General features: G+C 43.9%; 1 long non-coding RNA gene across 2 annotated transcripts; it reads left to right on the top strand.

Annotated features, from left to right (window-relative positions):
• Positions 1–1,628: 1,628 nt before the first annotated feature.
• On the top strand, positions 1,629–4,328 carry LOC142406609 (uncharacterized). 2 transcript variants are annotated; one of them, XR_012774630.1, is made up of 5 exons: positions 1,629–1,901; positions 2,396–2,497; positions 2,639–2,720; positions 2,906–3,063; positions 3,148–4,328. It is a non-coding gene; the product is annotated as an uncharacterized LOC142406609 (long non-coding RNA). The 2 variants fall into 2 exon arrangements; XR_012774629.1 differs by having other exon boundaries at positions 2,906–4,328.
• The last annotated feature ends 19,607 nt before the right edge of the window (positions 4,329–23,935 follow it).

Below are 23,935 nucleotides of genomic sequence, written 5' to 3'. Positions count from 1 at the left end.
ACTTGTAGTAAATCCATTAATCCATCCAGTAAATAAAAAACCTCACAGTTTTGCATATTGCACTATTTCGAATTCAGGAGAGCATCATTTTGTCTTCACCAAATCCTACCTTTTCATGCTGTCTGCCACACAGGCGATCCAGAAACAGCTTGTAATTATCCAGGTCTCTGTGGTGACTAGGTCATGTAATCACGCCCGCCTTCACTGTCACCATGTATCACCTTTCCCTTGCCTGCTATTTAATTTTATTTAGGTTTTATTTAGGCTATTTATTTTACTTAGGTTCCCTTTCCTATTTACCTGCTGCCTATTGTCTGTATCTTAGGTTATAAAATCGGGGCTGGGGGGGAAGTCAGCTTCCCGGTGAGTTATACACTGCCACTGACTGTGAGATTTACTTCTGGCTGGGGTCTCCAGACTGTTGTGTAACATCAAATGGTGAAAAGAAAAACACTATGTAGGTCCATCTGAAGGGTGGAATTATAGGGAAAATTAACATTTCCTAAAAGGTGAGCAGGACAGCCTAAAAGTCTGAAAAACTCTTTTAACTCATGTTCTGAGTTAGTACTGAGGTACTTGGATACCATTCATTGCTCTGCAGCACCGCCTAAGGAAATCAGACAGGAGAGAGCAATTGGATAGCATCCTACCCTCGCAATGTCTTTCTTGGGGATGAGACTTATTCCTATCTTCTTTTGACTCCATGAGATGAAAGGTCAACTTAGGTGACCGTCTTGGAAACACACTTCATTGCTCCGGCACCCTTGTGGTGGTTCTCAGAAAAGCTAACACATGATTTATTAGAAGGTATATCCTCTTTTCTGAGGGATCTTCCCCTAAAAACACCACAGAGTATAGGGCTGCTGTGATATGAGGTTTTCTTCCTCACTTTTTTTTTCCTGTAGAAAAGCTAGTCATCCAGGTCTGCGTTACTATGAATTTAGACTGCTGTACATGTTGGAGGGCTCATCTGTGGTTCACCATCCTATTTTGCTAGGACCACACCACAGGAGCTGCCGTAGAAAGACCAGTGCCAAAAAGCACTTCACAAAAAGGAGAATAATGTCTTCTGTACTTCTGTTTGTGCTGTGCAGTCTAAATCCATACCAACTACACAAGACAACACGAGGTATCTCTTCATAAGTGATCACCTTATTCCCAGATGCTCAGGTTGTTAAATGAAGGCTGGAGGGAAGGGTGAAGGCAGCAGCCCAGATCCCAGGTTTCCCTGACTCACTGCTGCGTCCTGGCCGTGTCCTCCAGCTGCTTCCAAGCAAGTAACGTTTTCTGCTGAGTCACAGTATTACAAGGCATTTTCCCCTTGTGATTAATCCCTTCTTTAACCCAGAGAAGAAACAGCAAACCTGCTTCTGATTTCTGCTCTCTCCTGCCTTAGGCAACCTCCAGTTATCCCACTTACTATCCATCTTATTAACCAACCTCTGCCGTAGGGTGGCTGTAAGTGCTTTTTATGGGCATTTTCTTTGGCACGAACTGCTGTGGTAGCAAAGTGCTTGTAGTACTCCTGCTGCCTTTGCTGCTCTTATTGTATGTTGCAACAGCTTGCACAGCCAGTTTCTACGCACTGTCGCATGTTAAATCACTCTTGACATCAGCGGATAAGCTTTCCAGAGCCTGCAGCCAAGCCCCGACCAAGCCGGGACAGGAATCCGGGTCCTGAGCCGCGTTTTCTCACTCAAGTGTTATGAAACACTTTGGACTCGTAACATCTCTGGGCTGACCTCCCTTCATCTGAAGAGCAAGGCCACTGAGGAGCACACCGACCTCCGCAGGCACGGAGCTAGAGGCACCTCTTTTCAGCGATAGCGAACAATATGTGCTGAAGCAGGTCGGATTCAAAAGCAAACCACGAGGCTCAAATCCCGCTTTTAATAAACCAGGTGCCAATACGGGGCAGTGATTTATTTTTCTATTTATCACATGTTTCAGAGAGAAAAGTGTTGGGTTTTAATTTTTTTTGGCTAAGATTCTGTGGAAAGGCTATCCAGTGAAGTCTGTGAGCTCGCCCGTAATAATGTAGCTAATGCCGCAGGACATCGGCATGCAGGAGGCACCTGAAGGCACCGCAGCCTGGCCAAACGTTGCAGTCTGGAAGCTTGTGTTTGTGGAAGGTGTTGCCACTTCTGACACCGGAGGGGGAAGGCAAAGTTACTTTCAGTTAGAGGCTTGTGGCCAGGGTTTGATTAAAAGTTAAAAAAATGCAGAGCCGTACAAATAGAAAATCATCGCTATTGAAACATAAGCGTTCGTATACACGTCGGAGAGCCATCACAATTTAGCCGTACTTGTAACACAATCCCTGATTTCCTTCGTGCAAAGCTAGTGTCCCAACAGCCCTTTTGTCATATTTATCTCATCCCCCCGCTCTCCCCAGCTGGCCGGTCCTGACACAAGGAACAGCTGTCACAACACTGCTGCAAACAGAAGGCTGGGATGAATGGGTGTCTGGATGTGCGTCGAATCTACTGTATCTAAGGTCTGGAGTAAAGTTAGCTGGTCAGGAAGGTGGGGGGAATGTGAATGAAATTTGGCAATTGTTGTTGTGAAATTTCCAAATATCCTGAAGATGGACAGAAGAAGAAACATTTGATTTTTGAATGTGGGGGTTTTTTTTCAGATTAGACTGCCCTTGCCAAACATTGGACGTCAGAGGCAATAACTTCAATGCAATGAACTGGTGAAAGATGTCATTGGAAGAGGTGTGTTGAACGAACAGAAGTTCCCCGGGCAGCCTGGCATTGCAGCAAGACGTGGTGCGGCTGCAGAGGCTCACGGAGCTCTGCTCAAAGTGCTGCTGCTGCTTTCACATCCTGTTACATTTCAGGAAACCTCGCTCAGCCTCCTTGAAAGTGAATGAAGTGGTTTCATTCTCATTACTTTGCAGATGTCCATGTTTTGTTTCGCTTCAGAGGAAAAAGGGAAGGTGAAAGGCCATCCCTTGACCAGAAACCAGATGTACCTGCTGAGAACGAAACAGAGAAGCCACAAGCCTTGCAGCTGGCCGAAATGCTGGAGGCACTTACCATATTTCCAGGGAAGCCAGTGAAGAGAAGAAAGGGGATGTTATCCCCTTGTCTCCCTTCCCAATCTCCTAAGCTCTATGATCTGATTTTTCACAGGCTGAAGATGACCCACAAATAACTGACCCAAAGGTGTTCAGTGCCTCGAGAGCCGTGGCTAGTCAGTATAACAGCGAACCTGCTAAAGGGAAAACGCAAGCTAACACGGCGGTGACTTCTCCCAGAGCGAGGGCAAGAGCCGTTGTTCAAAGCTTTCCAGGATTGTGCAGGGTCCTCTCCCACTTCCTTTTTCTGTGAAGGAGACTGTGATGAACGGGAGTGCCTCCTGTGTGTGAAGGAACAGCCATGCCTGGCTGACTCTGTGGCTGCTAGCTGTAGCGATATTACAATAATTAATCAAACCGGCAGTCCCTAGTAGATTAACTAGAGTCATTCTCTTCATTGTACAGGCAGGGAATTTAAAATGCAAGCTGTCTTGTCCAAAGACACCTAATGAATTAGCGTCAAAGCCCACATGAAAATCCTTGAGGCCAAATGCTAATTTCAAATGCCCACACTACCAATTGTATACATCTTCAAAAGTATTTAACTGATTTTTTGCATGCACGTGTCTTTACTGATAAGTCAAGCCATGTGACAATTGAAATTTATATGTCTAACATTAGAATTAAAGGTAAGAAAACCACAGGCCTGGAGGTTAATCATAAAATGCAATGAACCTGAACCCAAGGGTAATTCGCTGCCTGTTTTCTAGAGATGGTGTTTCAATGACCAATGTTTCTTAAAGAAATAACCATACCATTGATGCTTCGTCTGCTGAATGTGAATATGCAGATTTTGCCCTAGTAGCATAGGCTAAGAGAGATCCCTGCCAGCTCTAATCAGAAAAGCAGCAGAGCACATTGCAATTACATAGCAGGTTTTTCACATATTACATGTTCACATTACATAGCTGATTTTCAGCATCACCCAGGGCGGGACTCATTAGAATTGGACTCTTTACAAAAACACTCTTCTTAATATTCACAGCACTCTATTATAATTGACCGACAGGTGTTTGGAGTTTAAACACATGTTCATTAGGATTGTGATAGGCATTTTGTCATAGCATTAAATGTTATGCTCCATTCTTCCAGCTTCAGGGTTTGCTACGAGCCACGCTTGCTCCCTACAGCTTTTAAAAGTTACTGAGCTTTGTGAATTTTCTCTGTTAACATAGACTGTATCTCAAACAAGTGGGGTTTTAGTAAGTTTCCAGGTCTTTCAGGCTAGAACAGAAGTGGAGATGGCACTCTGAAAGAAGTTACAGGAGTTAGAGTTGGAAGATATTTAGCCTATATTGCAGCTCACAAGCACCGTCACATTCCTTTCTACGGCTGTGTATTCATAAGTCTATCAGTGCAAGCCTAATCTTTCTTTATTTTTTTTTAATGATTATTTTGCAGCAATGTAACAGGGTCATAGACACCAACCAAAACTAGACAAGACCCTACGGGTGTTTTGGGTTTGTTTGGAAGAAAGAGGAACATGGCCTTTTCCTTTGAGTGTGGCTGATTGTTTCATCCCAGTATCACTTCTTCCAGCCTCCCTCTTATCTCCTTACCACATACCACGCTAGGTGACCAGAGCTTTTCAGACTGGTTTTAGGGGCTTTGGGCCTTTCAGCAAGGAAAGTTGTCCTATTTCTTCATCTTTTCCCTGAAGCTGTCATCTTTCCTAATTTCCTTGTACATCCAGGAGTGCCTTGCATTAGCACTGGCTGGCCTCGTGTCGCACTGCTGGTCTTTGCTGCTGAAACGTTGACGTTTCTGTCCTTATGGGTAATTCTCACTGAGAAGATCTGGCTGCTGCTTCTTCTTCTTGGCCAACAACAAAGGTTAATGGAAAAATAAATTCAGTAGAGCATATTCTGGGGTGAGAGGGCTGGGAAGGTGCTGGTTCCCCAGCACTGGGCACTGGTGTGGAACTCCCCCAGTTCTCATGTCGGCTTGGTGACTCTCGCCAGGGTTTTGACAGCTCTGCATACAGCAGCAGCAGAAACTTCTGAGTGAAACTGGCCTGGTTCGCTGCCATCTCTTCAGCTGTTGATGCTGTTGCTGGATTTCCGTGGAGTCAGTGAGATCACAGCCTCTAAACACTGCAGCTTCCCAGCAGTATGCTGGAGGAAAGGACGCGGTCACTAAGTCTTTTATAATGTTTGGCTTGGTATCAGTTGAAATGAAAAAGAAATTACATACACCAACATCCCCTCTGAAATAGGATGACCTTTTCCTGCAATGGTCTGAAAGCTGTGTATTCTTGTCACATCTTCCTGTTTGACCACTGTGTTTGTTTTTCAGTAGTGATGGGGACTGTGTCTCAGTGTCCTTAAGAGTATCCTGTACACACAGCTTGGGTACAGCTCTTGCTTTTTACCTGTTCTGACTCTGAAATAAAATCGTGCAGAATTCAATGCACAGGAAATGGTAACCATGCTGCAGGGATCTAGGTTTTGTATTAGATTAATTATGTCAAAGAACACCACTCTGGCGATCTGGACTTCAGTTTTGAAAATCTCATGGTGTGTCTTCCAGTGAATCCTACCCCTCAGAAATAATGTTTTCAATAGCCCCCCAAATTATTTTGGACTCACCCTCTTAGGAAAGACTTTCTCACTCCACTTTTCTGGAAGTGGCACCTTTGAATACTCTTCTGGAAACGGTGACCTGGCAGAAGCATTACATTACCTGGTCACTGGACTGCCCCCCAACAGGCAAGTCTTTCCACTTCTGAATGTGTTACGGAGTTTCTCTAGAATAAATTATACTCAGGTATTTCTACTCAATGTAGCGGACATTAAGATACCTGGCTAGGTTTGGCACACAGAAAGCAGGTGGGTATTTCTGTGAGCAGATAGGAAGTAAGTTGCTCCATCAGAGTTGTAGTGGAGCAACTCATGCACCAAGGCAGCACAGGGCCTGGAAAGGCTCCCAAGCATTCCTAGCGTCCTCATCCCATGTAAGTCTCAGTTACAGAGACACGAATCACAGAATCACAGAATCACAGAATCGTATAGGTCGGAAAAGACCTTTAAGATCATCGAGGCCAACTGTAAACCTAACACTACGAAGACCACCACTATACCATGTCCCTAAGCACCTCATCCAAATGGCTTTTAAATACTTCCAGGGAATGATGAAAGTGCTCCCTAATAATGTTCGGTGGTTACCTTAGTCCCTTCCCACGTGCACTGTCTTTTTTCCACTTTCTTTTTCTTCAGTAGCAGAATGAAATTTCAGCAAATAGTCTCTCTTTGATTGCCAAAGGTTTACAGGGGCAGTGAATGCTGTGATCTTTCTCTCTGACTTACTACCTTTCCCTGGGCTTTACCCCACTGGGCAGTACTGGCAGCAGGGGAAATGTGTGTGTGTGTGAATGCATTTGTCCTTTTTGGCTGGCTCATCACAATATTTTGGCTTCTAATCAGGCTGAATAATACAGTTGTATTCTGATTCTTTATTTTTATTTTCTCTTTTATCATCCTGAACATTGATGTAACTGTGACATAACATTGTGTGTTGAGCTACCTGTTGTTCTGCCATGATTCATGCGCTAATGGGTGTTCTGTTTGGACTGCGCTGGCAGTGTCAGGCTGTGAAGTCAGACGTGAGCTATTTCCGAGGAACAGCTTAATGCGCTTCTAAAAGATCTGCATGTTCTATCTGTTAGCAGCCTGACTCACCATTTCTTTGGCAAAAAACCCCCAACTCCATGGCTTTTGGAAAACAGACACTTGAAAAATGTCTCCTCTCTTTAGAAGGAGAAAAAGCAAAAATCACCACCAAGTTGGTGAGTGATATGGTTGCCAAACTATCCCGTTACTATGAGATAAAATAGTACAAGGATCACTCTTGGGCTGACTGTGGAAAAAATAATGACAATAGAATAAAGCACATTTGCAACACGGAATACAGCATTAGTCATCTACAAGCACGCTGCGTGTGTGCCTGTTCTGGAAGGGGAGTTCAGCACTTTTTGCACGGAAATGAGAGGGCGAGAACTCTATGTGTTCACACTCTAATCTGTGGACAGCCAGGAGAGTACCAGACTGACCCTCTTCAACCTCTACTTAGCATGGGTAAAAACCTCCCAGTTCTTTGCCTTCAAGGCCCCGGGGATGGAGGTTACTAGAAACTGAAGGCAGTAACAAAAGGATTCCACCAGGACCCCATAGTGGTGATTTTTGCAGTAAATGTAGTGACTGAGGTAATTGTATTTTGAAGTAGCTCTCCTGAGCATCTTCTGGCAGTATATTCATGGTAGCACAAGGTTCAGTAGAAAGTGCAAAACTTTCCTAGAAAGCTGGGGAGTTAATTGAGTACTTATCCTAAACTCAGTATTGCCATGACTAGTTTAAAAGCTTAGATATAGCAGGATATAGCTATCTAAAATATCGACCTTACCTTGTTGGATTTAAGGTCTGACTCTTGTCCTATATCTTATGTTAAAAAAAAGCTGCTAGTACAGAACGGCAATACCGTATGTAGTCTTTCCATTGGGCGGTGAATGGAGAAGCACGTGACAACATCCCCTTTGTTGGAATTTACAGTCCATCTTTGGTACTAACAGTATTTTGTATTGACATTCATGGACAAAATAAAGGGATATGAAATGCACCAAACACTAAACTGTCTGTGGAAGACTGTCATGCAGACAGATGACCGAGACCAGCAGCCATCTTCGCATATAGCCTCCACAGGTTTAATTTATTCCTCTGCTACAGAGCTGGGCAAACGGTTCTCTTAAGCAGTTCAGTTTCAATTTCCCCACCAAATGTGTGTATTTTCTACAGAACGTATGGCTCGTCCTACATCTCCCGGGAAGGCAGGGGAGCTCTCTGGAGGACAGCCACAAGATACTCCCACACCTGCTCTCCGTGGGCTCTGCAATGCCTCTGCCCCGAGAGAAGGGCACGGGGAGCCAGGGGAGGTGGGGGCAATGGGGCTGGGGCTGGGGCGAGGGGGGAAGGCTGAAGGAGGCGGCAGTAGATGAAGGGCATGGGGTTACAGCCCCGGTTTGGGGAAACGGTAAAGCACCTGCAAGGTGGTGAGTTTCTTAGCTGTAGTAGAGTTGTACTAGGTAGCTTTTTAGGACCATCCGGAGTACAAGGAACGTAAAATGGTCTCTGATATAATGCAAAAACAACTATCCCCAAGTGAGTTACTTGGTTTGAAAAATTACTTATTTTTTGGCAGTGGAAAACCACTGGGAGGAAAACTTTCTTAAAAAAAAAGTTTATCGGTCTTTCAGAGAATTTTGCATTTCTTAGGAATGGCGTGGGTTTTTTGGATCAACAGGCTAGGATTTTAAAAATAGAAACATGGACTCCTACTACCTTTCTAACAGCTAATCAGTAGTTTTATGCCAGGATGAATTCTTTTTATCAAACTTATATGAGATCCTCTCCGGCTGCTCAGTGATAACTGCCTATGAAGTCCTAAGAATAAAGAAAATTTCCTAAGAATAAAGAAAATTATTTAAATAGCAGAATTCATTGTTGGCCAAAACAATTGAAACATTTTTCTTATCTTAAAATATTTATGAGTTATTTTTACTCTTTCACCTTGCAAAATATTGCTACAAAACCTGCCTAGCAATTTTTTAGAAAGAGTCTTCTTTCTATAAATGTGCTTTAAACATCTTGTGAATTCTCTGGCTGCTAATTCTGATGAGCAAGATGCATACATCTGGCACTTAGTCTTTGTGCATGTCATGGTTTAACCCCAGCCGGCAACTGAGCCCCACGCAGCCGCTCGCTCACTCTCCCCCAGTGGGGTGGGGGAGAGAATCAAAAGAGTAAAAGTGAGAAAACTCATGGGTTGAGATAAAGACAGTTCAATAGGTAAAGCAAAAGCCACGCACGCAAGCAAAGCAAAGCAAGGAATTCATTCACTCCTTCCCATGGTCAGGCAGGTGTTCAGCCATCTCCAGGAAAGCAGGGCTCCATCACGCGTAATGGTTACTTGGGAAGACAAACGCCATCGCTCCAAATGTCCCCCCTTCCTTCTTCTTCCCCAGCTTTATATACTGAGCATGACGCCATATGGTATGGAATAGCCCTTTGGTCAGTTTGGATCAACTATCCTGGCTGTGTCCCCTCCCAACTTCTTCTGCACCTGGCAGAGCATGGGAAGCTGAAAAGTCCTTGACCAGTGCAGCAACAACTAAAACATCTCTGTATTATCAACACTGTTTTCAGCACAAATCCAAAACTTAGCTCCATACCAGCCACTATAAAGAAAATTAACTCTATCTCAGCTGAAACCAGGACAGTGCAAAGTCCTGCTTTGCAGTCCAGCATTAGGTTCAGTGTTTAACAGACCTCTTGTTCTTCCTTCTGCTCCAACACCCACAAAAATCCTACTATGAGTTTTGAATAAGATGCCCTGGCTGATAGACCATATTAAGGAGGTGAGATACTGTATATAGGAAATGCAATCTCCAGTTTATGTTTCAAAAAAAGTTTTGTGTGCTTGTTAAGGTTTGTATAATATTCTCTTAATAGCCAGTTTAGGTGTATTGTAATGATCTTGAGTTTAATCCCTAAAAGTCTTACTAGCTGTGCTCTGACTGTATTAAGGAAATGATTTTGGAAGCAACAGACAGAGGAGAAGGGGTGAATTCAGCTGTTATTTGAGAAAGTGTAGTAGCTGGTTAGTCTGGGAAGTTACGCAGAGATTGGTTTAAGATAGACATGACGGCTGTGACTTGTGGTGTTTGTTACCTACGTTCTCTCATTAGGGCATGCGTTATTGGGCTTGTTCATCAAATTGTAAAATTAATAGCTTGTGCAATCCATGCAATTTGTTCCTTTCAAATTCCCTCCCTTCAAGTCTTGATGATAATGTGTTCCAGTAAATCAACAGCAGAGATTTTTTTTCCTTCCTGGTATTTATCTGAAGCTTCAAATAATGTTGTTTTAGCCCTTACAAATTGAGAGCAACCAATAGTAGTTGGACACATCTCTCATTTCAAAGTTGGCAGACGACCCTGTGAAATCCCACACACATACCTCTGCCAAGTGGAGAGGGAAAACAAAATGAGGGAAGGAGAGCCACTGCTATACTGTACAGCCTGCTGGCGGGAGGTGCGTCAGCAGAATGACTCTCAATTGACACAATCAAATAGGAGACCGTGGGGGGCCATGTACAAACAATTAGGCTTATTTCTCCTCAGAGCTTTATTAACTGCTGGAAATGATATGTAAAACGGAAGAAGCAGATTAGGAATGAGGTCTGAGGGGACATGTTTGAAAGTCTACTCGTACTGTAACCACCTTCACTGGAAGAGAGGTCCCCAAGGGTTGACTTGAATTTGCAGAATGTTCTCAACACTTTTAAAAACTGAAACAACATTGAAAACTTCTTTTTTTTTTTTTTTGTATCTTCTTGTTTTGGGTTAGTCCTCAGAGTATTTTAAAATGTCACCTTCTCTGAAGTATTTTATAATCATGTAGGTACTAATTATACACTGCGTATTAGGGATAGAGCAGCTGCCCTCCAAGGTTTAGGACACAAAATGAAGGTGTTCAGAACAACCCCTTCCCAACTGAACCCTAAACCTAATATTGAGAGACATGCTTATTCAAAATGAAAAATCATAGAATCATAGCATCATAGAATTATTTACGTTGGAAAAGACCTTTAAGATCATTGAGTCCAACTGTAAACCTAGCGCTGCCAAGTCCACCACTAAACCATGTCCCTAGGCACCACATCTACACGTCTTTTAAATACCTCCAGGGATGGTGACTCAATGACTTCCCTGGGCAGCCTGTTCCAATGCTTGATAACCCTTTCAGTGAAGAAATTTTTCCTAATATCCAATCTAAACCTCCCCTGGCACAACTTGAGGCCATTTCCTCTTGTCTTATCGCTTGTTACGTGGGAGAAGAGACCAACAGCCACCTCGCTACAACCTCCTTTCAGGTAGTTGTAGAGAGCGATAAGGTCTCCCCTCAGCCTCCTTTTCTCCAGGCTAAACAACCCCAGTTCCCTCAGCCGCTCCTCATAAGACTTCTGCTCCAGACCCTTCACCAGCTTCATTGCCCTTCTCTGGACTCGCTCCAGCACCTCAATGTCTCTCTTGTAGTGGGGGGCCCAAAACTGAACACAGGATTCGAGGTGCAGCCTCACCAGTACCAGTACAGGGGGACAATCGCTTCCCTACTCCTGCTGGCCACACTATTCCTGATACAAGCCAGGATGCTATTGGCCTTCTTGGCCACCTGGGCACATTGCCGGCTCATATTCAGGCGGCTGTTGACCAACACCTCCAGGTCCTTTTCTGCCAGGCAGCTTTCCAGCCACTCTTCCCCAAGCCTGTAGCGTTGCATGGGCTTGCAGTGACCGAAGTGCAGGGGACCCAGCACTTGGCCTTGTTGAACCTCATACAAGTGGCCTCGGCCCATCGATCCAGCCTGTCCAGATCCCTCTGCAGAGCCTTCCTCCCCTCAATCAGATCAAGACTCCTGCACAGCTTGCTGTCGTCTGCAAACTTACTGAGGGTGCACTCGATCCCCTCATCCAGATCATTGATAAAGATATTAAACAGAACTGGCACCAGTACTGAGCCCTGGGGAACACCTCTTGTGACCGGCCACCAACTGGATTTAACACCGTTCAGCACAACTCTCTGGGCTCAGCCATCCAGCCAGTTTTTTACCCAGCAAAGTGTGTGCCTGTCCAAGCCATGAGCAGCCAGTTTCCCCAGCAGAATGCTGTGGAAAACGGTGTCAAAAGCTTTACTAAAGTCTAGGTGGACAACATCCACAGCCTTTCTCTCATCCACTAAGCGGGTCACCTTGTCATAGAAGGAGATCAGGTTAGTCAAGCAAGTCCTGCCTTTCATAAACCCCAAAAATAAATGAAAGACCTTAGTTTGAAGAACTTGTAGAGACACATTAATTCCTATAATTGCTCAAAGACTTCTTTTTCTTGGCACTGGAAGTTACCACCAGTAGTGAAAGATTCAGGTGTGATCCTTTTGTTACCTTTTGTACTACAGAGGGTGAACCACTGGCAATTTCTTGGTTGCCATAAGAAGCCCCTGTAGGCCACTGATAATCACCAGGCTTTAAAAAATAAAACAACAGTGGTGTTTTTCATTTTCCAGATACCTAAAGCATAAGTCGTTGCAGTGTTCTGAAGTAAAGAAACTGTGATATCTGAAGGAATGGAGGCAGTATCAGAAGGCAGGAAGACCTAATTCCTCTGCCATTAATTCATTTGTGTAGCTGAAGCTGTCTTGAAATCATTTTATTTCACAAATAAGGCAACTTTCGTGAGTGAAACATTTGAAGAAAAATGTCACTATTTTTTGGTCCAATCGGGAAAAGCTCAGGATGGCCTCAGGAAAAGCTCTTTGTCTTCAGTTTCCCATGGGAATATTATTAATGCCATCTTTTCCCTCAGATAAATTCATATGTTTGAGGTTTTAGAAGGCTGTGGTAGAAATCCTGTTGAGGTTAGCGCCTCTCCACCATTCCTGGAGTAGAAAACTTCAGGAAAGACACAGATGGCGATAGGTGACAAAGGGATCATCTGTTGAACAAAGAGTGAAAGCGCCGAGCAGCTGTCTCCTCCCCTGAGCAGTGTTCATCCTGGACCCCACATGAGGTGAGAATCCCCCGGAAAAAATAGTTCACGGTCCTGGGACTAAAGACAATCTCGCAATGTATAAATCCAGGAGGAGCCAGTGTGACCCAGGCCCGCTAATGTACTTCTAAGTAAGCAATCTCCTTCTAACTCACTTATCTTTAAGTGGTATGTAATATTCATCACAGAGAGTAGCCATGGACTTGAAGTGGATGGACCTTTATAGCATCTCTACAAAGCACTTTTTAAAGGGCACATACGGATGTAATTGCACTTGAAGGATCAAAGTCCCTTTACAAGTAAAGAAAGTGCTTTCAAAATAGCTGGAAGCTGTTTTTTAAAGCAGTGATACTGGTTTTCATGTCCTTTTTAATGAATATGGAAAAACTGATATTTCTGTTCAAATACTTCCTCTTTTTTCTCACTTCTTAACTTAACTCTGTGGAGCAGGTTGGCCAAAGTTTCCCCATTTGGTGGAGAATCTCTTGGATGTCTCTGAGATCAGGCTTTGCAAGCTCTCATGCTGAAGGGGCAGAGATGCCCATTCATTGGCCAAGATCTTTCTGCTCTTCTTCCAGCCCAAAAGTTAACCAGCTAGTGAAACTGAAAAGTTGGTAAACTGAAAACTGTAAAAGGAGAAACAATCTAGTTAAAAAAGTTTTAGTTGCTCAACTTTCACTTTGCAGTGTCAGTATTTAGTTCTCTAGTTACCTTCTCATCATCATGGATTTTCCTAGAGCAAACAGGCCCTAAAATTCTACTTTGGTGACTCCTTTCCTTCCAAAATAAAACTAAAATTTTGAGAGCAAATTATTAAGAGATTAATATATATACCGTTTTTGTCATAGTAAGTTACATATAATTGAAAAAAATCTCTTTAGCAAAATCAGTTTATTTTTCAAGCTCTCTTCATGATTTTTAGCCAGTTTTTGTTACCACTGAAAATCCAGCATAGACATTTAACTGTTAGCATTTTCTTTAAAAAAGAAAATCACTATACATCATTACTGGGGTGAAGGCAGATCCCATACTCTTTGCATGGATGACACTGGGCTAGTCTGCCTGGGGGCATGGGATTCAAAGGGGCACCTTCAGCTGGTTTACGTGCTCTTTAAATCTGCTCTCATTAACAGTCAGTGTAATGGCAAAATGAGAAGAATAAACAGTAAAATACAGTTATTATTTCTGCTGCTCTTCTCTTAAACATATGACATCAAAGTAAGGGGAAGTAGGAAGTGTCCCACATTAGTCAATCTTGTAGCTCAACAAAGGATTTATCCTATTGCAATAGAAAAGCTGCAAACTTCCTTTAACCACAATGTGATTTGCTAAATGCTTGTGCTCTTACCACATACAAATTAATAGTATTGCAAAAGGTAGGACAGAAATTCTGAAAGATGGATATCCTGTTTCACTTGGGGCAAGGAAAAACATGCTCATATAAGAAAATGAAAGCAAGTTATGTGGTAATGGATTCTGTAATTATTTCAAGAAAGCAATAGTGAATTGAAACCACAAGCTGGCCAAAAAAAAAAAAAAAAGTCTCTGCCTGGTGTTTTGTTTTTGTTGAGATGTCTTATTCTAAAAGGATTTTTAAAAATGTACAGTATCTTGTCACATACCTAATTGCTGATTTGACAGACTACTCTAGCTGTCTCTAAGACTCTCCTACTCAAAATTGGATCTCTTTCCAAGAACTTTTGCTGTCCTAAACTTTATGCTTTTTTTATTGTCTGAAACATTTGACCACAAAACTTTGTTTTAAAGTGCTTTTTCCTCTATTTTGGACCATGGCATGATCCACTGAAATAAGTTTTCTAGTGTGGTGAAAATACGACTTTTTTCAGTTGCCCTTCTGAGACATGATTTTGATGGATCAGCCTTTGTTAGAGGAACAGCCTCTGCCTTCATCATTGCAAAAGTGGTACCCACTGTGTGTATGTGGAAGTATGTGCAGGTACTGAAGACATTTCTTTGTGGCAAATTCAGTATGCTGGGACACTGTTCCCTTGCGCTAGGCTGTTTCTGATGCCTGACCTGCATCGTGTGTGTGCTATGTCTACGTTGTCTGCACAGAGTTTTTGCAGGATCTCTTTCTGGTGCCCTTGCCCTGGTTGAGCTCTGCTGCTATGGGACCACAACACCAGCAGGGATGCAAAGTGGCCACCACCACTGCAAACACTCTATTTTCCAGGTCTTTTCTGATCAGATTTAGACTTTCATGGTGACACTGGTCCGTGCCAGTCCAGCTTGCTGCTCATACTCTTAAAGTTGCACCAACACTCATACAGGGACCAAGTCTGCAATAGAAAAAAAATGTTTACATACCAATTAGAAGGAAACTGAACATTGTTTAAAGACACAGAGCTAATAACGGCTGCTCAGAGTATCTATTTATGGTAGATGTCCCAGCGACTCAGGACTGTTTCTGCAGTTCTTCATATTTAGCCTGCATCTTTACTACCCTGAAAAAGGTAATGTTACGTAAAATATAAGAAATTCTCTACCTAGAGCAATAGTCTGCCTAGTTCGGTGTTCTGTCTCCAACAGGGAAAATGGGTGATGCTACTTCATTGCCCTGTCAGTTCCTGACTTATGGACATATTGGCCCTGAATTTGCCTAATCCTTTTCTGAACCTGCTGATACTCTCTGCCTCAGCAATTTCTCATGGCAACAGTTTCCAGAGTGTCACTACTTCCAGCATAAAGAAGTAGAATAGTGTCATCAGCGAACATCACTACTTCAGTAATTGGACTTTTTCACACAGTATGGGAATATATTAGACAGTACAGGCTATAACACATGTCTGTGGGATTCAGTTAGTGATTTTCCTCCACTGTGAAAAAGACTGTTTATTCTTATCTGTGGTTTTTTATCTTTTAATCATTGCTTAGCCATGCAAAGTCCTTCACTCTTTTCCCATGGAAACTTTGTTCCCTTAAAACTGAATGTCAAATGCTCTTTGGAGATCTGAGTGGACTATATCAACTGGTTCCACCTAGTTACTCTACATAGAATCATAGAATCATTAAGGTTGGAAAAGACCTCTAAGATCATCTAGTCCAACCATCAACCCAACAGCTCCATGCCTACTAAACCATGTCCTGAACTGCCACATCTACATGGTTTTTTAACTCCTTCAGGGATGGTGACTCCACCACCTCCCTGGGCAGCCTGTTCCAATGCTTGACCACCCTTTCAGTAAAGAAATTTTTCCTCATATCCAGGCTAAACCTCCCCTGGCGCAACTTGAGACCATTTCCTCTCATCCTGTCACTTGTTACCTGGGAGAAGAGACCGACCCCCACCTCGCTACAACCTCCTTTCAGGTAGTTGTGGAGAGCGATAAGGTCTCCCCTCAGCCTCCTTTTCTCCAGGCTAAACAACCCCAGTTCCCTCATCAGACTTCTGCTCCAGACCCTTCACCAGCTTTGTTACCCTTCTCTGGACACGCTCCAGCACCTCAATGTCTCTCTTGTAGTGGGGGGCCCAAAACTGAACACAGGATTTGAGGTGCGGCCTCACCAGTGCTGAGTACAGGGGCATGATCACTTCCCTAGTCCTGCTGGCCACACTATTCCTGATACAAGCCAGAATGCTATTGGCCTTCTTGGCCACCTGGGCACACTGCTGGCTCATATTCAGGCAGCTGTCAACCAACACCCCCAGGTTTTCTGCCAGGCAGCTTTCCAGCCACTCTTCCCCAAGCCTGTAGCATTGCATGGGGTTGCTGTGGCCCAAGTGCAGGACCTTGCACTTGGCCTTGTTGAACCTCATACAAGTGGCCTCGGCCCATCGATCCAGCCTGTCCAGGTCCCTCTGCAGAGCCTGCCTACCCTCCAGCAGATCAACACTCCCACCCAACTTGGTGTTGTCTGCAAACTTACTGAAGGTGCACTCGATTCCCTCATCCAGATCATTGATAAAGATATTAAACAGAACTGGCCCCAACACAGAGCCCTGGGGAACACCGCTTGTGACCGGCCACCAAGTGGATTTAATGCCATTCAGCACAACTCTCTGGGCTCAGCCATCCAGCCAGTTTTTTACCCAGCGAAGAGTACACCCACCTAAGCCATGAGCTGCCAGCTTCTCCAGGAGAATGCTGTGGGAGACAGTGTCAAAGGCTTTACTGAAGTCTAGGTGGACAACATCCACAGCCTTTCCCTCATCCACTAGATGAGTCACCTGGTCAATAAAGGAGGGAGGATCTCCTTGGCTCTCTTTTTGTTGTTAATGTATTTGTAAAAACATTTTTTATTATCTCTTACAACAGTGGCCAGATTGAGTTCTAGCTGGGCTTTTGCCTTTCTAATTTTCTCTCTGCATGACTTGACAAGATCCCTGTACTCTTTTTGAGTTGCCTGCCCCTTCTTCCAAAAGTGGTAAACTCTCCTTTTTTTCCTGAGTCCCAACAAAAGCTCCCTGTTCGGCCAGGCCAGTCGTCTTCCCTGCTGGTTCGTCTTGTGGCACATGGGGACAGCCTGCTCCTGGGCCTTTAAGATTTCCTTCTTGAAGAATGCCCAGCCTCCCTGGACCCCTTTGCTCTTCAGGACTGTCTCCCAAGGGACTCTCTCAACCAGTGTCCTGAACAGGTCAAAGTCTGACCTCCGGAAGTCCATGGTGGTGGTTTTGCTCATCCTCCTCCTTACTTTGCCACGAATCGAGAACTCTATCATATCATGGTCGCTAAGCCCAAGACAGCCTCCAGCCACCACATCTCCCACCAGTCCTTCTCTGTTTGTAAACAGCAGGTCAAGCAAGGCACCTCCCCTGGGTCACTCCCCAGCTGTGTCAGGAAGTTATCTTCTACACATTCCAGGAACCTCCTAGACTGCTTCCTCTCTGCTGTGCTGTGTTTCCAGCAGACATCTGGTACATTGAAGTCCCCCATGAGAACAAGGGCTAGCGATTGTGAGACTTCTGCCAGCTGCTCATAGAAAGCTTCATCTACCTCTTCATCCTGGTTGGGTGGTCTATAACAGACACCCAGCAGGATATCTGCCTTGTTGGCCCCTCATCCTTACCCATAAGACTCAACCTTATCATCATAATCACCAATTTCTACACAATTGAAATACTCCCTAACGTACAGAGCCACCCCACCACCTCTTCTACATGCTTGGAGACTTCTTCAAAGAACTCCAACAGATTTGTGAAACATAACTTTCCATTTGGAAAAGCCTTGTTGAGTTATTTTCAGTACGTCATATGCATATTTTCAACCATTTATTCAACTGGGGTTTTTTTTCTACCAGTTTCCCTGAAATGTGAGTGCTAACCTAACATAGTTCCAAGTTCCTAACATAGTTCCATAGTTCCTAACATAGTTCCAAGTACTGTGGCTTTGAGGGAACAGTTATGAACTGTAGTCTATACACATATATACTACTATATACATATATATACACACTAAAACATGTGTATTTTTATATATAAAGCATATAACATAACAACAATATATTGTATATTATTATATTAATATAAATTATGTGTTATAATAATTTATATATACATAAAAATATGTATTTTAACAAATCATTTCCCCTTCCTACTATGTAACCACATATCCTGCAATTGCAAGGATGATTTCAGGGAGTGACATGAATGGCATTTTTATGAAACTTTTCATGGAATTATGAAATTGGTACTGGAATAATTTTAATATGGGGATTTCCCTAAACATCAGAGAACAACAGCCTACATCAGATCTCAGTAAAACCCACTGAAGAACTTGCATGCAGCTGTACAGGAAGGAATAGTACAGTGCAACAAGTATGACTCCAATAGCACTTCCATCATCACAATTTCATTTTTTCCACGACTCATGAAAAAAAACCAAAGGTCCTCTTTTTAACTATACTACTTTTAAACATAGATGGAGTTGAAGCAGCTGATCACTCCAGACAGTGGCAAGAGAAGGACCTGCATGTAAGGTGTACTGTGGCTTTGCTGAGGGGCACAGGTGGATCATGCAGCACATCAATGCTTCCTGGCTAGCAGATGTCCTCAGGAGTAGGGGTATCTGGCCAGAGTCAATCAGGCCACAGAGACCTCCAGTTTTTGTTGGAGCTGCTGCCAGCACAGAGCCTGTCCGCAGGTCACAGCAGAAACCAAATGGAGTGCCCGTTTGCCATGGTCCCATAATATTGAGGACATGCATAGCTCTCAGAAGGATCCAAGGCCACAGACTTTGTGAAGAAGAATATTTTGATGCTAAAACTGCTCACATGAGTAGTCACAAGACCCTGCCTACGAATCAGAGGTTCAGTCATAGCACTGAGCGTCACTTGAGTCATGTTTGAGCTTTGCAGGAAATGGTGTGCATGTGTTCAATTTTAGATATAGCCTGATTATTTTTGTTCTGCAAAGTACTATATGCAGGAAACACTTTTCTTTGATAAGTTCCTCATTTATAAAACTAAGTATGACTTTATTTTCAATCCATTGTAATTGCCTCCTTTTGTTATTTAAATCATTTGCCACTTTAGTACATTTTGCCTTTCAGATTTATGACCTGAACGTAAAAGAAGTATTATGCAGAGGAACCTATGTTTTCTGTGTTTGAGAGGACATTGAAGCCATTACATAAGAAGCTATACTCTTTACATTTTGAAAAGCATTGTGGCTTGTGACGGAAAATATTTCATCACACTCAAGGAGTTGAGAAATGTTAGTACACGAATAAAAAAAATAGTGTCTAGACATTACTTTTTTTCTCAGTGCAGTTAACCATTAACATAATTTATTGTGTTTTATTTAATGAATGAATATCCCATTCCTTTAGCAAAGAGACCATCCAATTTCAATGCTCCGATACGCACTTTACAAAGGCAATTCTTGTCTCCTCTTTTAACAAGTGGCTCTACTAAAGCTGCTGCAAGTCTAATGTGCATCTGCATTGGCACTAGAAGAACAAGTTAATTCATTTAAGGTATTGTTTATCTCCATCTGTTATGGGTCTGGGGTGCATTGGTGAGATTTAGAAATAGACCTGGGGAAAGCATCAGGACTTAGTGCAAAGCTGTGCACAGCAAAGAGGAATTCTGCGCTGGGGGGATCCCCGTTGGGCTCATTCCCATGAGTGACTCCTTTGCTCAGCAGTAGACCCCAAAGGAACTATCCCCTCTGTTACGCCAAAGATATTCCCACTGAACTGCATTCCTGTAACAACCTATTGTCTTCAGGTGACAAAATATTTAAGGTCGATTCATATGTTTCATTGAAAGAGAGACTATGCTTTTTTTTGAGCCTAGCTGTGTTGGACTGAAAGAAGACCGTCCTGATGCCACACACACTGTGTGAAACCCAAGGTCTCAGCACTGACACTTCCTACAAGTTTCTTCCTGGCCCAAGCCAACAACACCTCCCTCTCTGCTCTGCTGCTCAGATGAAGGCAATAAAAAGAAAACTAGCAGAAGTAGTTTACTACTTTAAACACAAAATAAAACCTCACAAGACCTTCAAGGGGAAACACAGAAACAGCTACGCTGCAGGACCAGGATGCCTCGTCTAATCCAGTTTAGGAGTGTATATATCTAGTAAAATTGTCTGGGATGGTCTATGGAAGCTGGCCTAGACAAAGCACAAATGAAGTCTTTCAACATGTTTATGTTGTGCAAAGGAAACACTGTGCCTTGGAAAAGGTTCTTGAGACCCAGAGCTTGGGATCTTGCCCTTCCCTTATCCCCAGAACCAGGCATCTCATCAGAGGAGGTCAGGTTAGTCAGCCATGATTTGCCTTTGAACAATCTATGCTGACTTCTCCCAATCATCTTTGTGACCTTCATGTGGCTGGAAATGATTTCCAGGAGGATTTGCTCCATAACCTTCCCTGGACCTAAGACAAAGCTGATTGGCCTGCATTTCCCTGTGTTACCCTTCTTGAAGATAGCTGTGATGTGCTTTTTCCAAACATCAGGCATCTCCCCCAGTCACGATAACCTTTCAAAGATGATAGAGAGGGGCCACACACTACCTACCTCAGCACTTTCAGGTGCATCCTATCTGGCCCTGTGGGCTTGTTGTCTACCCAATTGGCTCCAGTACTCCTTAACTGTGTCATCCTCAACTGTGAGCAACTCTTCACTCTGCTGGGGCCCTGAGTACACTAATAGGCTGTAACTGCCTTGACCACTCTCACCTGGGACCTCCACCCACACACCCACTGACCGTGGGACCAGGGGCTCTCTTAAGCTCAGACTCAGACTATGAGTCCCTTCCTGAGCTATGTGGCAGCTGTAGGACCTGTTTCCAGTCCTGTTTCCTGGTGGTTGTGAGTCATTATTTGGATCTGACTTGTTACCTTGCCTTTGCCTGATGATTACTGGATGGTTGATGGGATCTGTTGCTGTCACTGCTCCTGTTCAGGGGCTGTGGGACCATGCCCCAATGGCAAGATCCCTGCCTGTGCTGTCTTTACCCTTGGCTCATCCTGCCTGGTGGGCAGCCCTCCCCTTGCTGCCTCCTGACATGCTCCCACAGACTAGGCTAGTAGGATCAGGGAAATGGGAGACCAGATGGCAGAGCTTCCTGTTGAAACCTAAGGCCAGAAAAAAAGCATTGAGTACTTCAGCCTACTCCGTGTCTTTTGTCGCTAGGTTCCCTGCCCCCCTACATAGCAGGGCTGTGTCTTCCTTAGATTTCATTTTGCTGCTAGTTGTGCTTACAAAAGTCCTTCTTGCTGACCAACATGACCTCTACATGTTCCAACCTAGCTGAGCTTTGACCTTCCTAGCTTCACTCCTGCAAATTTAAGCAAAGTTTCTATATTCCTCCTGGGTAGCCTGTGACTGCTTCTACCTTCTGTGTGCTTTCCTTTTGTGTTTCAGCTCAGCCGGGAGCTGTCTGACTCTTCCATGGGCCCTTTCTCCCACATTTGGTTCCTGCATATCAGAATGGTTCAGAACTCTCCTCAACTCTTATCAAGTTTAACTGGGAGCTTTTGAGTCATTTCAGTGCAAGCCAAATTTGTTTCCAGGCTTTCCTATAAAGTAAAAGTCCCTTGTGAAGCAGGAACCGGGACATTTGAGACATCAGTTCACTGTAAAAGATATCATGAGGTGGTAAAGGAACTAGTGGTGGACAGAAATATGAATGCAAAATCATAGTACGTATTTTCAGTGGGAATCCTATGGTTAAAATGCTAGTCTTGCCCAGTGCTGTATCTTCTGATCTGCAAGCAGAGCTGCAATGTATGTTCTTATGTACAGGGAATATTGTAGGTTTTCAGTAGGTTCAGTCCACTCATCCTTTAACACAAAACCAAATGGCTGCTAGCCATAGTGCCAGTTCCTGCCATGCCGTTGCAGGCCACGATAGCTCTCCAGAGGACAGCTGAGGGTGGCAGGAGCTTGAGCAGAGTTGCATGGGTCCCTGCAGCCTGCCTCCACACGTGGTGGTGGTGGCAAGCTGGGATACTCGGGATGCAGCTGGGTAGTGGCTCCTCTGCATCCCAAGTCCGCACTGGGGCTGTACAGTGCTTACTGTGGAGCAAGGGCTTCAAACCCTCTTCTCCCAGGTACAGACCTGCTACTTGGTACAGCTGCTGTAGCTCACCCTTGGGTGTTATAGCAGCAGCAGCTCGCTCTTTGCTGGCCCTGCCTGTGGACTGCGGCAGTGTAGTGTTAACAAGAGCGTTCTCAAAAGCTTGTTAAATTCTGCTAACTGATGAAGCAGCTGGCTTGCTGATCCTTAGTAGCTTTATACAAATCCTAACTCATAACCAAGATTTTATATGAACCTTTATGGGAGGAGCCTTAATTGGTAGAAAGATATGAGGTGACATTGATTTTCTGCCTGTCTCCTGTTGCAGTGGAGACCCCCTAGTTCTGAACACACTGACCCTGACCCAGTCTTTGTTTTAAGGGAAAAAAACGCATATTGTACAGTGATATATATACCACCACATCTTTTCAACAAGAAGCATTTTGACATCAGAGAAAACTACTGGTTACAGAAAACACAAACCCTTTTGTGGTATGGGAGTGCCAGCAGCCACTGTGCTCGGCTGCTTTCAGAGGAGGGGACTGGGGAAATGACTGAATTTACACGTTTGCTTTATACCAGCTTATGGGCATGGTGCAGACTAGTGTATCTCACGTCCACACAACCGTGTTATCAGGGTTTGCTGGACGATGCCTCTGGTGTCCCTTAGGGGAATACTAAGAAGTTGTAGCAGGCCAAATTTGTGCACAGATGATAAAGCAACCAGGAATAGGGACAAAATAGCCCTAATTTCACAGAAATAATGTCGAAAAGATGTTTTAGTTTGCCTGTGGTGAATTCCATGAAAATATTTTTTTCATTTGGTATTAGCCCAATTTGTGTGAATAACAGCTAATTAAAGAAAAAATAAAGGATGAAGAAACCTTCTAATAATCTATTAAATCCCCTCAGAGCTTTTTTTTTTTTAAAAAGCTAATATGTACTTAATGGAGGGGCTAATAATATAGCTGTGTGTAATTATGGCAGGAAAAGATTCCCAAAGCTGAACTGCAGAGCTTCCCCAAAATGGCAGTCAGTAAGGCGTCCTTAGGGAGATGGAGGAGAGCAGGTTTTACATTACATCTTTCACAGGCCTTCTGACACAGGACCCTTCCAGCCCCCCTCCTCATGGGGCCATAGGCTCTCTTTTAAGCCCAGCCATCCAGGTAAGAGGATCCATCTATCAGCCCCCGAGCAGATGGCCAATGCAGCCAGCACTTCCACTTACTGTCAGCAGCGACTCTCCATGGCAGCTGCTTTCCAGCCCCACCATACAAAATCACAGAATCGTATAGGTTGGAAAAGACCTTTAAGCTCATCGAGTCCAACCATAAACCTAACACTACCAAGACCACCACTACACCCTGCCCCTAAGCACCCCATCCAAACGGCTTTTAAATACCTCCAGGGATGGTGAGGCTTTTTCTGTCTTTTCCCAGCCCTGAAGCTCGGTGGTACCATGGCCAAAGCCCCCCCCCGATTTGTCAGAGGAGCAGTCTTTCGATTATTTGTTTGGGAGTTTGTTTTTTGAAGTATGTTTCTTACGCCTCAATCTAGAAATAGTATTTTTTTTTTTTCATTTAAAAATCCTGACCCTTAAAAAATCCAGTTTAGTTCTCATTTTAAGTTTCAATTTTCTTTTTTGAATTACAGAGCATTTCTCTGTGAAGCTGCATCTTTGTGCTCCCCTGTACTCTCCACGCTGGAACCGGCCCGAGGGCAAGCGGCGGCCGGGCCAAAGGTGTTTCACCACCTGCCGCTTCCACCGGGCT

The sequence above is a fragment of the Mycteria americana genome, chromosome 2 (genome assembly GCF_035582795.1).
Source record: "Mycteria americana isolate JAX WOST 10 ecotype Jacksonville Zoo and Gardens chromosome 2, USCA_MyAme_1.0, whole genome shotgun sequence".
In the NCBI taxonomy this organism is placed as follows: domain Eukaryota; kingdom Metazoa; phylum Chordata; class Aves; order Ciconiiformes; family Ciconiidae; genus Mycteria; species Mycteria americana.
Note: the sequence above shows the minus strand (reverse complement) of the source record. Positions and strands in the feature narration are given on the sequence as shown.